This window comes from Varanus komodoensis, unplaced genomic scaffold, assembly GCF_004798865.1.
Source record: "Varanus komodoensis strain SLA01 unplaced genomic scaffold, ASM479886v1 scaffold10, whole genome shotgun sequence".
NCBI lineage: Eukaryota > Metazoa > Chordata > Lepidosauria > Squamata > Varanidae > Varanus > Varanus komodoensis.
In genome coordinates this window covers 22,882,238-22,895,332 of record NW_025335269.1, presented here as the reverse complement: position 1 = coordinate 22,895,332, position 13,095 = coordinate 22,882,238, and the positions used below count along the sequence as shown (strand labels likewise).

The 13,095-nt window shown below is 44.2% G+C and overlaps 1 protein-coding gene across 1 annotated transcript in view; it reads right to left on the bottom strand.

Moving 5' to 3' along the window:
• Positions 1-13,095, bottom strand: part of GASK1A (golgi associated kinase 1A) — a 39,443-nt gene that overhangs the window by 17,513 nt on the left and 8,835 nt on the right. The gene's annotated exons all lie outside the window — the stretch shown is intronic.

Below are 13,095 nucleotides of genomic sequence, written 5' to 3'. Positions count from 1 at the left end.
TGGGTCTCCTCCCACACACATACCATAATCCGATCCCATATATACGTGCATAATACACACATACATACCGTCTCATGAGCATGAGAGAAAGTTTCTGTTCCAATTCCAAAACTACATTTTCTACATTTCAGAAATGACACCATGGGGAGATAGATCGTGTCCAAACCACCACCACCCCTTACTATTTTGCTTTAACAGCACATTCAACCATCATTTAAATTTCATAGAATAGTAGGGTTGGAAGAGCCAAGAAGGCCATCAAGTCCAACTCCCTGATGGTGCAGGACACCAGCCACACCATCCCACTCAGATCACTGTCTATTTTCTTCTTGAATGCCTCCAGTGTGGAACAGCACACGACCTCTCTTGGCAACTGGTTCCACTGTCTCAAGCATCTTGCACAAGAGATTAAAATATGAAAAATGAAAATATATTTAGAACAGTAAAAATCAATTAATAAAAAGGACCAAGGCCTGATATGATAACTATATTAAGGGCATAATCTTAGGCAGGATTGAAAAGTCCTACCAGCATTCCCTGTCAGTCATGGCTTTCTGGGGAATGCTGGATGTTGTAAGACATTTTTCTGTCAAAAAATGCATAGGATTGTGCCCTATGAAATGTGCTATCAAATGCCTGACAGCAGATGGAAGTCTGCAAAGATTTAAGACAGTGTCTCAAAGAGTTATTGCATAGGGGTCACCTGGCCATTCTTTCCCAGTTGTATCCTATTTCTATTTAAATTATCATAGTTATGAATAAACATACATATGCAAATATAATACAAACCTGTGTCCCCATTTTCCACATTTTTGGACAATGCATAATTAGGTAGCCTAAGTGGTACAGGTAGCATAAGGAAAAGCCAACTGCTTCCAGGCAAGGCTAGAGAAGCTTACAGCCAAATTTTGCCAGCAGCGGAAGAAAGGGGGAGGAGGAAAGAGAAGAGGGAGACAGCAGGAATGGGATCAATCCAACCTCTCACAAGCAGGAGCTCTCCAGATGTGTTGGAATACAACTCCCATAATGCACAACCACCAGGGCAGCACTGGCTGGGCTGGGAAAGGCTGGATCAATACATAACGTTGCAGGAACAAATGATGAGGGGGTTCCTTTTGTTTGGTAGCAGAGTTAAGCAGAGAGGCCCACCTTGTCAAAAGCAGTCCCGCACCACCACCTTACCAGAGATTACAAGTGCATGGATGACACCTTCAGGCAGCACAGGTAAGCTCCTGGGGCAGCTTAACAATGCTTTATTCCCACAGGGCCTGTTGTGAAAGGGCTGTCATTTCCCAGCATAAATCCTTATAGGATCTGTGACAGGGCTCACCTGGTTGCCATGGAGACAATCTCTTGCATTCTGCTCTGCTGACTGAAAGTGCAGTTTGAAAGGAGGCCTCAGCCAGTGGAGCTCCATAACCTGACACAAAGCTGCCGTGGGAAAGCACAGATACTCATCATGACACCGCCCCCCATAGCCACACCCCACAAGAGGAATCCAAAGCCGCAAACTTGGATAAATATTTCTGCCTTCAGCAACTGGAAGGACCATGCTGACGGGGGTGGGTGGGGGTGACTGGAGTTGTAGTCCAGCATATTTGGAGGGTGCAAAGCTGCAAAAGTCTGAATCCATGCATACACTCACTCACTCATAGCCTACTTCTCTTCTTCTCCATTCTGTAAGCATAATAACCTACAATAAACTTCACGTAACCTTACATAGTATAATGCATGCTTACACTTTGGTTAAAATACCTATCACAAAGCAGGTATCCAAAAGCAACACACAAACTACTGATAAAATCTCTTAACTAACTGTGTTTCCAGTCAAGGTCCAGATTTGTCCCATCTGTCTGCCTTATTCGCTGAATTTGATGGCAGGGTCAAAAGGGCAGTTTTCAGTTTCTAACTCCTCCTCTATTTTCCAATTGCTTCTTGTCTGTCTTTCTTTTTGTTCTTCCTTCTGCTGAAGGAAAGACAGAATAGCTGCATCATGTCTTTGGATGGGAAGGGCTACTCATAGGAGACTACAGCCAGAAGCATCCTAGGTTTACAGGGCAAAGTATACAGTCCTTTAGGGCAGCTTTGAATTCAGCGGAAATGCCTACTGGATAGGTCAACTTGTAAAACACACTGAGCTCTTCCTCAGCCAGCTGAAATCCAAGCTTTAAGTGATACCTATTTATAATGTTTACACCCCATCTTCTTTCCTGCAAGGAACCCAGGGAGGTTCACATAATCCTCCCCTTCTGCTCCATTTTATTGTCACAGCCACCTCGATCTCCAGAGTCCCACTCTAACATTAACCACTACACCACGCAGTTCCCTAACAAAGTACTAGCACTGGAACTGCTAATATGAAGTGATGTTCGTCCATCATTTTCGATGAGGACCTTGACATCTAACGGGTTGTGAGCTGTCCACAGTGTGTCCGCAGGTGGCTGATAAGGCCGATACGGGCACGGAGTGTCCTGCCACATGTCGGGCAGACACGTGTGGGCACCACCGTTGTAACATTTGCAACTCTGGCTTTACGGAGTGTTCGCTTCTCTTGTGCTATGTCAAGGCCCAAAGAAGACGGAAGAAGTATTCAACCTAGGCTTGATGATTTTCATCATTTTCCAAGTTCCTGTATGCTAATCTGTCACAAACAGCAGGGGGAAAAAAACTTGAAAGCATTGTTATTATCTCATTCACCTGTCAGAGCAAGAAGGATCTATCAATTAGCCTGATGCATTTTAGAAAAAAGTCCGGGAGCTACATTCCCTACTTCCTCTGACACACACACACACAGGGAGAAGGAGAGGGAGAGAGAATACCTTTCAGCAGGGATGGGTAAGCTTTTGGGGCTGTAGGCATATTGGGCAAATGCAGAAATCGGCCAGGCACCACCACAACATGGCTGCCATACAAGGCATGGCAAAGGACAAGCAACCTGCCCAAAAGACTGAGTAGAAGGCGGGACTGGGGCTGAGCTCCAACACATGCTAAGCAGCTCCTCTGAATTCACCATTTTCAGCACCAACTGAAGCTCATTCCACTGCAATCCCTTTCCATGGCTGGTAAGAAACTGTATTAATTAAAATAAAAAGTAGGGAAGAAAATAGGAGGGTAAGCACAGTGGGTGCCAAGAAAGGTGCATTAATACGCGATGGTGATGTACCCTTAGCTTGAACAGCAGCGCTCCTCTTGCAAGGGAATCCAAATTAACTTCATACTTATGTCACTGAATAAGGACTAGAAGGAAACACGGAACCGGCAGGATGATCCCAGGAAGCAGAATTCTGGTTTTGTATTTTTATGTGTGTAAAGATACGTAGATGGTTATATTTACAAAGCATTTATGTGTTGTATAGGCAAGGAAGACAGGCACTTGCCAGAGGGCCTAAGAACACTGTTAGTTATAACAGTTACCATGTATAATATCAGGTTTTATACACATGTGCGCACGCATACACACACACACACGCACACTCATGGTTTGAGTATGGGGGTTGTCATTGAACTGAAAGATTGTTTTTGAAAGGATAAGAGTGTTGTCTAAAGACAGCTGAGATAACAATCACTGGTGAACAAGCCACACTTTACAGCCCAACAACAAACTATGACTGTTTGTAGTTGATAAGCCATGGCTTGTTATTACAGCTGGGATCAGTCAGCAGGATAACCAGTATTTCAGCAACACCTCACCATTCACGAACAACCCACACGCTACCCATGAACAACCTTTGAGTGTGGGTTATTGTGTTTGAACCCAACTGTCCTAACAAACTATGGTGAATAACCTGCAGTCCACAACATAACAACAAAACATGGGTTCCCATCATGGGTTGTTCACATTAGCACAGTTGGGTTCCGACAACACAATAGCCCATACTCAGGAGTTGAATATGGGTTGAGGGTAGGTTGTTGCTGAAAGATGGGTTATCATGTAGTCTGAACTCTGTGCTAACAAGCCATGGTTCAACAACATCCTACAATTCAACTCTTGAGTGTGGGTTATCTTGTTGGTGGAATCCAGTCATTGGGCTCCTGCTCACATGCAGCCTTTGATCCTCCACATAAGGTCTGAAGGTGCCTAAGTGCATTAAAACTGTGTGTATAAAGCCTCCACATGCGCCACTGAGAAACCTTGAAATAGGCAAGTTCTCCATTCATACAGACAGAATCTAAGTGAATGTGCATTAGCAGAAGGGGCCAGCAAACACAAGAGGTGCCCTTGAATCTGCATTCACACTAATACCTTAATACTGCTTTTATTCTAGCCCTTAAGTAGAAGAGAAGAATCTTTGTTGGCCAATTGTTGAATTCCAATCTGGGCAGGGTCTCAAGAGTTGCTTCCCATCAGTGGGTGGGCCAGGTGTGATTCTTGCCCAAATTTATGCTAACTCAGACAGTTCAGTCACTTGGCAGCTTCCTCACAAGGTCCTGTCCACATGCTGGCAGGGAAAAGCTCTCATTGCCAATCAGTTAATTGCAGATCAGAGCCTTCCCCTGCTGAGTGCTGAGAAAGGGACCCATTTTCAGTGCTCTGGCAGCAGAAATCTTTTCTCTTGGATCAATTGCTATTAAAGAGAAGAGCTTTCCCAGCGCTTTGAGAAGAAGCTGGTAGGCTAGCAGGGGATCCCCCATGAGCTGTATCGGCCTCATGCCTGCTCTAAAGCCAGCAAGTCTTAAGGAACTAGGCAGCTACGCATGGATTTTTCAGGTACCTCACGTAGTTACAGCTAGACAACATATATGAAGCCTCAACAGATCATCTCCCCTTCCCCGCCCCCTGATCCTGGCCTGATGTGGAGAAACCTGGCCACCTTCCTTCTCATAATTTGGGGTCTGGATATTTCTATGTGGCAATACAGCAGCAGGAGGAGTGAGTACTCAGTAAATACAAACCCTGCCTAGCATAACATCCTCGTAAATTCTTGCAAGAGAGTGGGGAGAAAGTGAATGTTTTCCCCTTGTTACCAAAGACACAGACACAAAGCAGCTGAGATTTGCTTTCTCACACTGGCCTTTGTGAATTCTCAACCATCAAAGCTTCGTTACTGATACAGGGGGGAAAAAGCATCCTTTGATATGTCTGACTTCATGTTTGGTCACTTAGAGCATGGGTGGGGGAACACAGAGCCCTCCAGGTACCGGTGGATTGCAAGTCCCATCTTCCCCAGCACTAGCCATGCTCACAGATGATGGGAGTTGTGGTCTAGAACAACTGAGAAGGCTGGGAGAGGAAACAGCCAACCATGGTCTAGGAACCATGCATTTTGTCTCACAAACAGACTTTCTCGCATTTCCAGACTACACCAATTTAGCAATATGGGCTTTCCAGAGTTAAGAGCACATGGGCTTAGGGATATCATCATCATTACCATCACCACTGCACTGCATATACATATGACCCTTAATGGAAATGCAACACTGCCCTTTGGGATATCTCCAGCGGTTTTGTAAGGAAGCACTCTCCCTCTCTTTACAGAGGAAACATGAGCCGATCCATCCCGATTAGAATTTTCTAGAGCTATTCAGGCTGAGCTGCAGGCCAGTTCTGGGTAGCCAGTCTGAAACCATTTTTTTTAAAAGGCATCTTAGGTAGTGTGTAAGGGTAGAGTACAAAAGCTGTTTGTCACACCTTGCCTCCAAGAGAGAGAGAGAGAGAGAGAGAGAGAGAGAGAGAGAGAGAGAGAGAGAGGTTTGCATAAAAATTGTGAATGCTAATTTAGAAGAAAGATGCAAATTTAGGCACAATTACTACAATCTAAATAGAAAAATATTCAGCCTACCCAGGAAGGTAAGTGGTGTACAGACCCATCTGCTCTCCAGGTGCTCTGCGTTGATGGGCAACTTCAAATTTCCGGTTCTCCTTTCTTAGGAGTTTTTATCTTGAAATCAGGCATGAACTGAACAGAATTCCAAACAGAGCAGTGCGCAGTAACTTGTGGCCATGGAGATTTTATTAGACTGTTACTCCCATCAGCCCTAGCCAGAATTTTTTAAGCTAGACTTTTGTTCTGTCTGTGTTAATTCATCTTGCTCATATGCACCAATCTACAATAGCTGATGCACACCAGCACTGATGAACATGATCAAATGTACATCTGTGCAACTGTGCCTTAGCATACTTAGTGCTAAGGCAAATTAGTGCAAATCTCCCATAAAAGTGGAAAAATGTCCTGCAGGCCCACAGACTCTGCATGACTTGGAGAAATTTGGACTGCTGCAGAATCTCCTGGTCAGATTCATAGAAAACCAGACTGATTTGACTCTGTTGCAGATCTCTCTGACAAAATAGGCTTCCTTTGAGCACATGGCATTGTATGAGAGTGCCAGTCTGTAATTGGGAGACCTAGATCTAGGCCCCACTGGGCCATGAAGCTCACTTGGTGACTTTGGACCAGCCACTGACTCTCAACCAAGCCTACCTTGCAGGGTTGTTGTTATTACTTCTATTTTTGCTTCTATTTTTATTCTATTTTATTATTGTTGTTGTGAACCATCCCAAAACATCTGTGTTGGGATGGTATATAAAAGTTTTAAATAAAATAAATAAATGATATGAATGGAAAGGAGAAAGAGGACTATGTAAGGCACCCAGGTTATTTTCCAAGAGGAAAAAAAAGGAAGGATATAAATGTAATTAATAAACGTCTAGAAGTGACACATACTGCAAGAGCTGCCTACACAGCAAAGATGTACCATTTGTGTTAAAACGGCTGCCATCTGGGTATGTGAGACAGGACCAGCCACAAGCTCCAAGGAACCTGAGCAGCTTCCTAGTCCTGCTGCCACCACTGCTGCGCATCTCCACCCCGCTCCCCGTTGCTGTCAGGCATTCCTCAACACGTTCACCCAATGATTGGTGGTAACACTTTAGGCAGGAGCCAAGCAACTACACAGCACCAGTATGTGGTGGGTGGCCATCCGCTTAGAGTCCCCAAACTGCAGCACTTAGCACTGATCTCAGGCATGGCGTTCTGCAGCATCCACAGCCAATCAAAGTGGCTTGATTCCCCCACACCCCAAAATACCACTTGCTGGCTTAGCATGTCCTGAGGGGGAGAGGGAAAGACTGGTGCAAGCAGCAAGTCCGTCCCTCCAGCGGCAGTGGCAAGGCAGGAAACAGTGGCAGAGACAGCAAAGCAGCTGGCATCTCTACCTGGGCCAGCCATGCCTGGTGCCAACGCCGGGCCTGATGCATGGAACAGCAGTATAAATTTCTGTGTACCTGGTTCAAAAGCAACCGAATCAGGTCTGAGCCATTTGGCGCCTTCACTTTTGGCACTGCAAGGCTCCTTTTGGCAACTCTGTTGGCCTTTCTGGCACTGCAAGGCTCACTTTCATTCAGGGCCAAATTGAGGTTGGTAGGGCCTTAGGCCAGTAAAAAGTTTACAAGACTCCTAGAATGTTTGTCTCACCGCAGCATATTACAGGGTTCGAGGTAAGCTGAAGCCATCTTTATATCTCAAGCCATGTCCATGGTACTCCTTCCTCTTTAATTCCTGCAGAATTCCAGGAACTAACTCCAGCTCCATTCATGGGCACTGTAAATTCTCCCTTCCTCCAGACTGAAGAGTGTAGAAAGTTTCCAGCCAAAAACTATACAATGAGAATTTGCTTAGCAAACATCAGAGACATAGCACATGCCTTGGCATGGGATTTCACTCTGCTGCTTTGAATCATATTCAAGTGTCCCGTGTCTCAGGAATTTGGATCTAGAAATCCTACCTGCATGAATTCCAGACCAACCACAGTGTCTTCTTTTCTCCATCTGTACCTTTTTCCCCTTAAGGTCCCTCTTTATTATTATAATACATTCTGTCCATGACTTCTGCCATAAATTTGGCCTCATATCATGAGAAACAGAACCAACATAAATTATGAACAGAAGTTGTGCCAAAAATCTGCTGTTAATTTCCTTGTCTGCTCTTGATCTGGTCTCTTTAAAGGCATGAACATCCCCTCCTTTATAAAGAATACATGTATCTCTAAAGCTCTCTCTACACTTGCCTGTTTCTTCCTAGGACTGCAAAGGACAAGATCTCTCCAAGTTGCCTCTCCTTGCCCTGGGATGTGCCGTGATTACTGCTATTTTTAGTACACGGACTGTATGCACAAAAAAGGACCATGTGGCAAGTATGGGGCTGGTTAAGTAGAGAAGGGGCAGAATCCAACAGGGCATTTACACCTCTGTCAATTCTCTTACATGCCTCCAATTCCCACCCAAAAGGAGCACCCACCGCACACAGAACAAAGATTTGGTGCTTCTGCTTGGGCAACTGACGCAGTTCACATAAAAGAGTTCCACTGACATTTCCACTATTTTCAGGGCTTTTGCTGGAAGGGTGAAGTCTCTGTTGCACAAGCAGTGAGTCCTGCTCATGAAACACAATTTGCAAAACTCACCCTTTGCACAACTGAATCCAGGGGTCACAACATGTGAGTGGCATCCAACAAAGATTTTCATGACTTGGCCCTTCGGATTCTATTTTGTTAGTGCCAGCTTGCTGTTGTAGGAATCAACCTAGCTTGCAGGTTCTGTCTTTATCACAGCCAGCATTTCACACTTTAAAAACAAAAAGATTTGTCCAAATTGGAAGCAGTAAACTATGCAGGTCTAATGTGATTTGTACACGAGGACTCTGCATTTTCCATTTTCCAGTTTACACATATTTATCCAACTTGTGCAAATAGCATGATTTCACAAATTTCCTTAGAGGGTTTTTTTAAAAGAAATGTTCAAACCATGGCCTGTCTTACAAATGGAAGTCTGCAGGAAAAAAACCCAGTGGAATGGAAGAGGATCCACAATCTGTCAAGTTCAAACAAAGTGGACTTCCCAGTATCAGCATATCCTTGGATAGAAGAGAATTGGCAGGGACATAAGTAAAGCTTTCAGCTTCCTGCTTCATACAGGATGGAGCACTTTCTAGATTCAAGAATAGGGAATCCCCAAAGCTATTGATCCCCTCCTTGTACACAGACCCACTCACCTCTTACACACATTAGGATCTCTGAGGACTAAATTACAAAGCACTACACGGGCTCAACTGGAGGAATTAGAAGGACAAATGTGAATGCATGTGATGGTTTGGAACATACCTGCCTTTTGTATCAGGGCTATTCAAAACTTTTAACTGTCTTCATTCCACTTTCAATTGTTGCTTTGTAACTCTCCAAGTCTGAGGATTAAGGACAGCCATGGATAGTGCTGTACAAGCCTGCAACTGTATGCACTAAATTCTGATGGAAACAGGTAATTCTTAGGAGGCAGTCCAATACAGAGTATAAGAGAGTCCGCCCCATTCTCTGACCTCACTGTCCCTTTCTTTATATTATTCTGTGGTCCAAAATAGATATACTACTGATTCCAAGGCTAGAGACAAAAAATAATTTGAGACTGTAAGCCTATTGTATTGGGGAAAAGTCCCATCCTGAAGGATGGTCTTCTCCCTATATAACTTCCCACACCCTAAGATGCTCCTCAGAGGTCCTTCTTTGGCAGCCCCTATCAAAATGAGGCTAGTAACTTTTAAGAAAGGGGATGTTTTTGTTGTGGCACTCTTTCTGTGGAATACCCTCCCCAGAAAGGCTTGCCTGGCCCCTACACTGTAGATTCTTCACTGCCAGGAGAGGACTTTCTTATTTCCCCAGACATTTGAATCCTTCAGTTTCTAAAATACAGTTACTACTCTGCTACTCTGTTTTAAATCTCTGCACTGCTGCTACATTTTGCTTTTGCTTCTACACTGTAGTTTTAAATGTTTGCGTTATGCTTTGTTGTGATGTATTTTATGGTTTTAATTTCCATGTATTGCCTAGAGAGCTTCAGGTATTGGGCAGTACAGAAATGGAATAAAGAATTACTGCCATCAACTTTCCTAAGAAAACCATGGCCAGTCTTCTGTCCCAAATAATTCTGTTTCTTCTCCCCTGGTTTGGATGTTGAAAGTTTGAGCTACAAACCATTCTGGCTCTAGGCATAGAACCATGCCTCATTCATAAAGACATATTTTCCCTTTTCCCTTTCAAAATATAAATAAATATTTTATCTCAACCTTACATGCTTGTATTTGTTCTGGAACACAACAACAGAAATGAAAAGAGATGAAGGTTGTAGGGACTGGGCCTACGTACTTCTCCAAAGCAGCATTCCAAGGTAGGGATTTGAAATTCTGATTCATAACTGGAAGAGGAAGCAGAGTCAGAATGCTTCACTGAATTGATCAATGAACTGTGAGAAAAGCCAAGCAACTAGTGAGCAGCAGACTGCCTCTTGTTGGGGGGAGAGGGGGACACGACGACAGGGAGGGTCTGAAGGAGAAGGGTGCACAGAGTGTCAGCCCTGTGGTTCAATGTCAAGTCAAACAAGTACATCAGTTGCATAACATCTGACACTCACTGGTCCACAAGCAGTACAAACCTCCCTGAGGGTGGAGCTGGCTTTGTTTGGAGAGCAAGAGAGGAGGGGAATTCATTTTGAATTCAACTGGGAATTGAAAGAACTCCATTATTAGTGAATTTTTAACTTGAGGAGTGCTCCATTTAACCCAATAAAGAACTGTAGTTAGAAGAATTTTACCTTGTTCTGCTGGGAAAGGAGATATGCTCATAGCAGAAGTGATGGTGGTGATGAGCAGAAAAGACAATCCTGCTTTTACAGTTTATGGACATGGTCTGTGGGCACATGATACATCTGCCTTGCTGAAGCTAAGCAGGGCTGTGTTGGGTCAGTGCCTGCATGGGATTCCATACTGGAAGAAAATGTATACTACCTTGACCTTCATCATGGAAAATGGAATATAAATTTGATTGATTGATTGATTAATTAATTAAAGTCCAGGGTGAGCTGTCTGCACACATGCATAGCCTCTCCTCAAGATGTAATGGTGAGAAAAAAAGTGATATGTTTATATTATGGTTAAACTGTATTCCAATGGAAAACAGACAGCTTGGGTTGCCACCATGAACAGTGAAGAGGTAGAGCATCAGTTTTTCTGGAAGTTAGGAATGTCACCTGAAGAGGGGCCACACCTCAGTGGTGGAGCACATGCTCTGCAGATGGATGGTCCCAAGTTCAGTCCCTGGTACTCACCTTTGAAAGGATCAGGTGAGACTTGAAGATATCTGCCACAGACCTTCAAGCACCACTGCCATTCCAGGGGGACCAGGGGTGAGGAACCTTTCAACCTCAGGACCAAATCCAACTTTGGAGAAGCCCTTGTAGGACACAGAGACCTGACAGAAGGGCACTTCTTACATTCCTTGAATACTTTTCTACAGTTGGTCAGGGCAGTTATGAGAGCACCTTAAGCTCATCCACATGCATCCCAAGGAATGTAGTAACCTGAAGAAGCTCTGTAGAGATTGAAGCCAAATATGTAAACCAGACGGGGGCCAAGAAGGAGCCAATGACTAAAAGAACTTGGAAAGGGGGAGTCATTTTCCTTGAAACAGACCTTATTGCATTTGCAAAAATAAGTCCAAAGACAAGTATAAAGATGTTATGGGATGATTAATCAAGCTCAGTATGAAATTTTCACATGGGTAAGGAGCCTTGTTTCGGTCAAGGGCCACATGAGGGTGAATTGGACTGAAGCCAGCAGGGAGTGGTGCCAAAGCTGAAAGGACCCCAGGGAGGGAAAAGCCAGAATGTGACAGACACAGGGCAGGGATCCCTAAACATTTGGGTAGATTTGGAATCCTGAAAGAATGTCAAGACGTCTCCCATAAAATGGCTGTTATGGAGCTGGGAAGGATCTCCCCATGGTACAAAACACTAATTTCCCAGAAAGCAATCTGGTGAGGCAAACAGAAAAGAAACTTGCCCAAGAACCTCAGTAAAGGAAGACGTGTGATCAAAACCACTCTTTTGACCCCAAATAAAGAATGCTCTGGAGAGCAGCCCATCCTTTTGCAACACGCATGCTTCTTGTTACTGGTTTTGTTTTAAGTGAAAATACCTTAAGAAACAACAGAGCATCAGGCTGGGCCTGCAGGCACCACGCTAGACTGCCAGAATATTTATGTCTGCACTCTTCGAGGGACACCTCATATGAGGTTAGAGACTAGGATCTGCTCAAGCCGCCATACACGGATTTCTAGGGCTCTTCAAAGCAGCACAAGCAAGCCACCTGGAGAGCAGGGCAGGAAGGTGCGATCTGACTCGTCCCATGTGTGGAGAGGTCCAGAGCATAACTAATAGCTAATATTTGGCTTGAGAGAAGACCAATTTCTTCTCTGGGATCCTTATCCTTGCGCTATAAATCTTTCTGCCTGCAGTGAGCTCATATTCACGGCAGACTTTGATTCATAGGAAGGGCGCTTTTCACCCATATGCAACACTGGCTGTCATTTCAAAACCACAGCTTTAATCCCAGAAACTAACATATATCACTTCAAAGAATAAACACTCTTCAACAAGCCATGCTTGCTTCACATTAACCACTTTAAAAATTTCACCCATTCTCTAATCTTTTCTCAAACACAAGGAGTGAGGGATTGCAAATGGTTCATAAGTCTGGAGCCGCTGGCTTCTTGATATTAAAAAAACCCCCTTGCATTTCTTTTCTCTATCTCTCTTCAGTTTGCTCTTAGCAAAGAACAAATGCCAGCATGGTGATTTAGCCCACCAAAGAGAAAAGCAAATGAGGGGAAAAACTGGGGAAAACATGATTCTTTCAGGAAAAGCATAAAAATCATTCTGCAAAGATGGTTGTGGAAGTGTTTTGTGGGAGCACAGTGGGCACTAACTGGACTGGGCAGAGCCGGTGGAAGCTATCTCTGCCCAGTTTGGAGGGATTCCCCTGGACCTCCCCCATTTCACACTGCCATTGACTCCAGTCATCAGGATTGTCCATCCCTCTATATAGCATTTTCAGGGGTCAGAAGAGCTGCTGTGAAGCTGAAAGGGCAGGCAAATGCATTTCCACCAGCCCAGTTACACATGTCTAAATCTGAATCCAACCTGCTGTCTCAAAAGCCAAACATATGGCTGGATATTATTCCCCCTAAAGGACTGCATTCAATTTTCCATTAAATCAGTGTATGTTCATAGTGCTCAGGTAATCACTTTACATGGACTTTTTCTGTGTAAGGTCC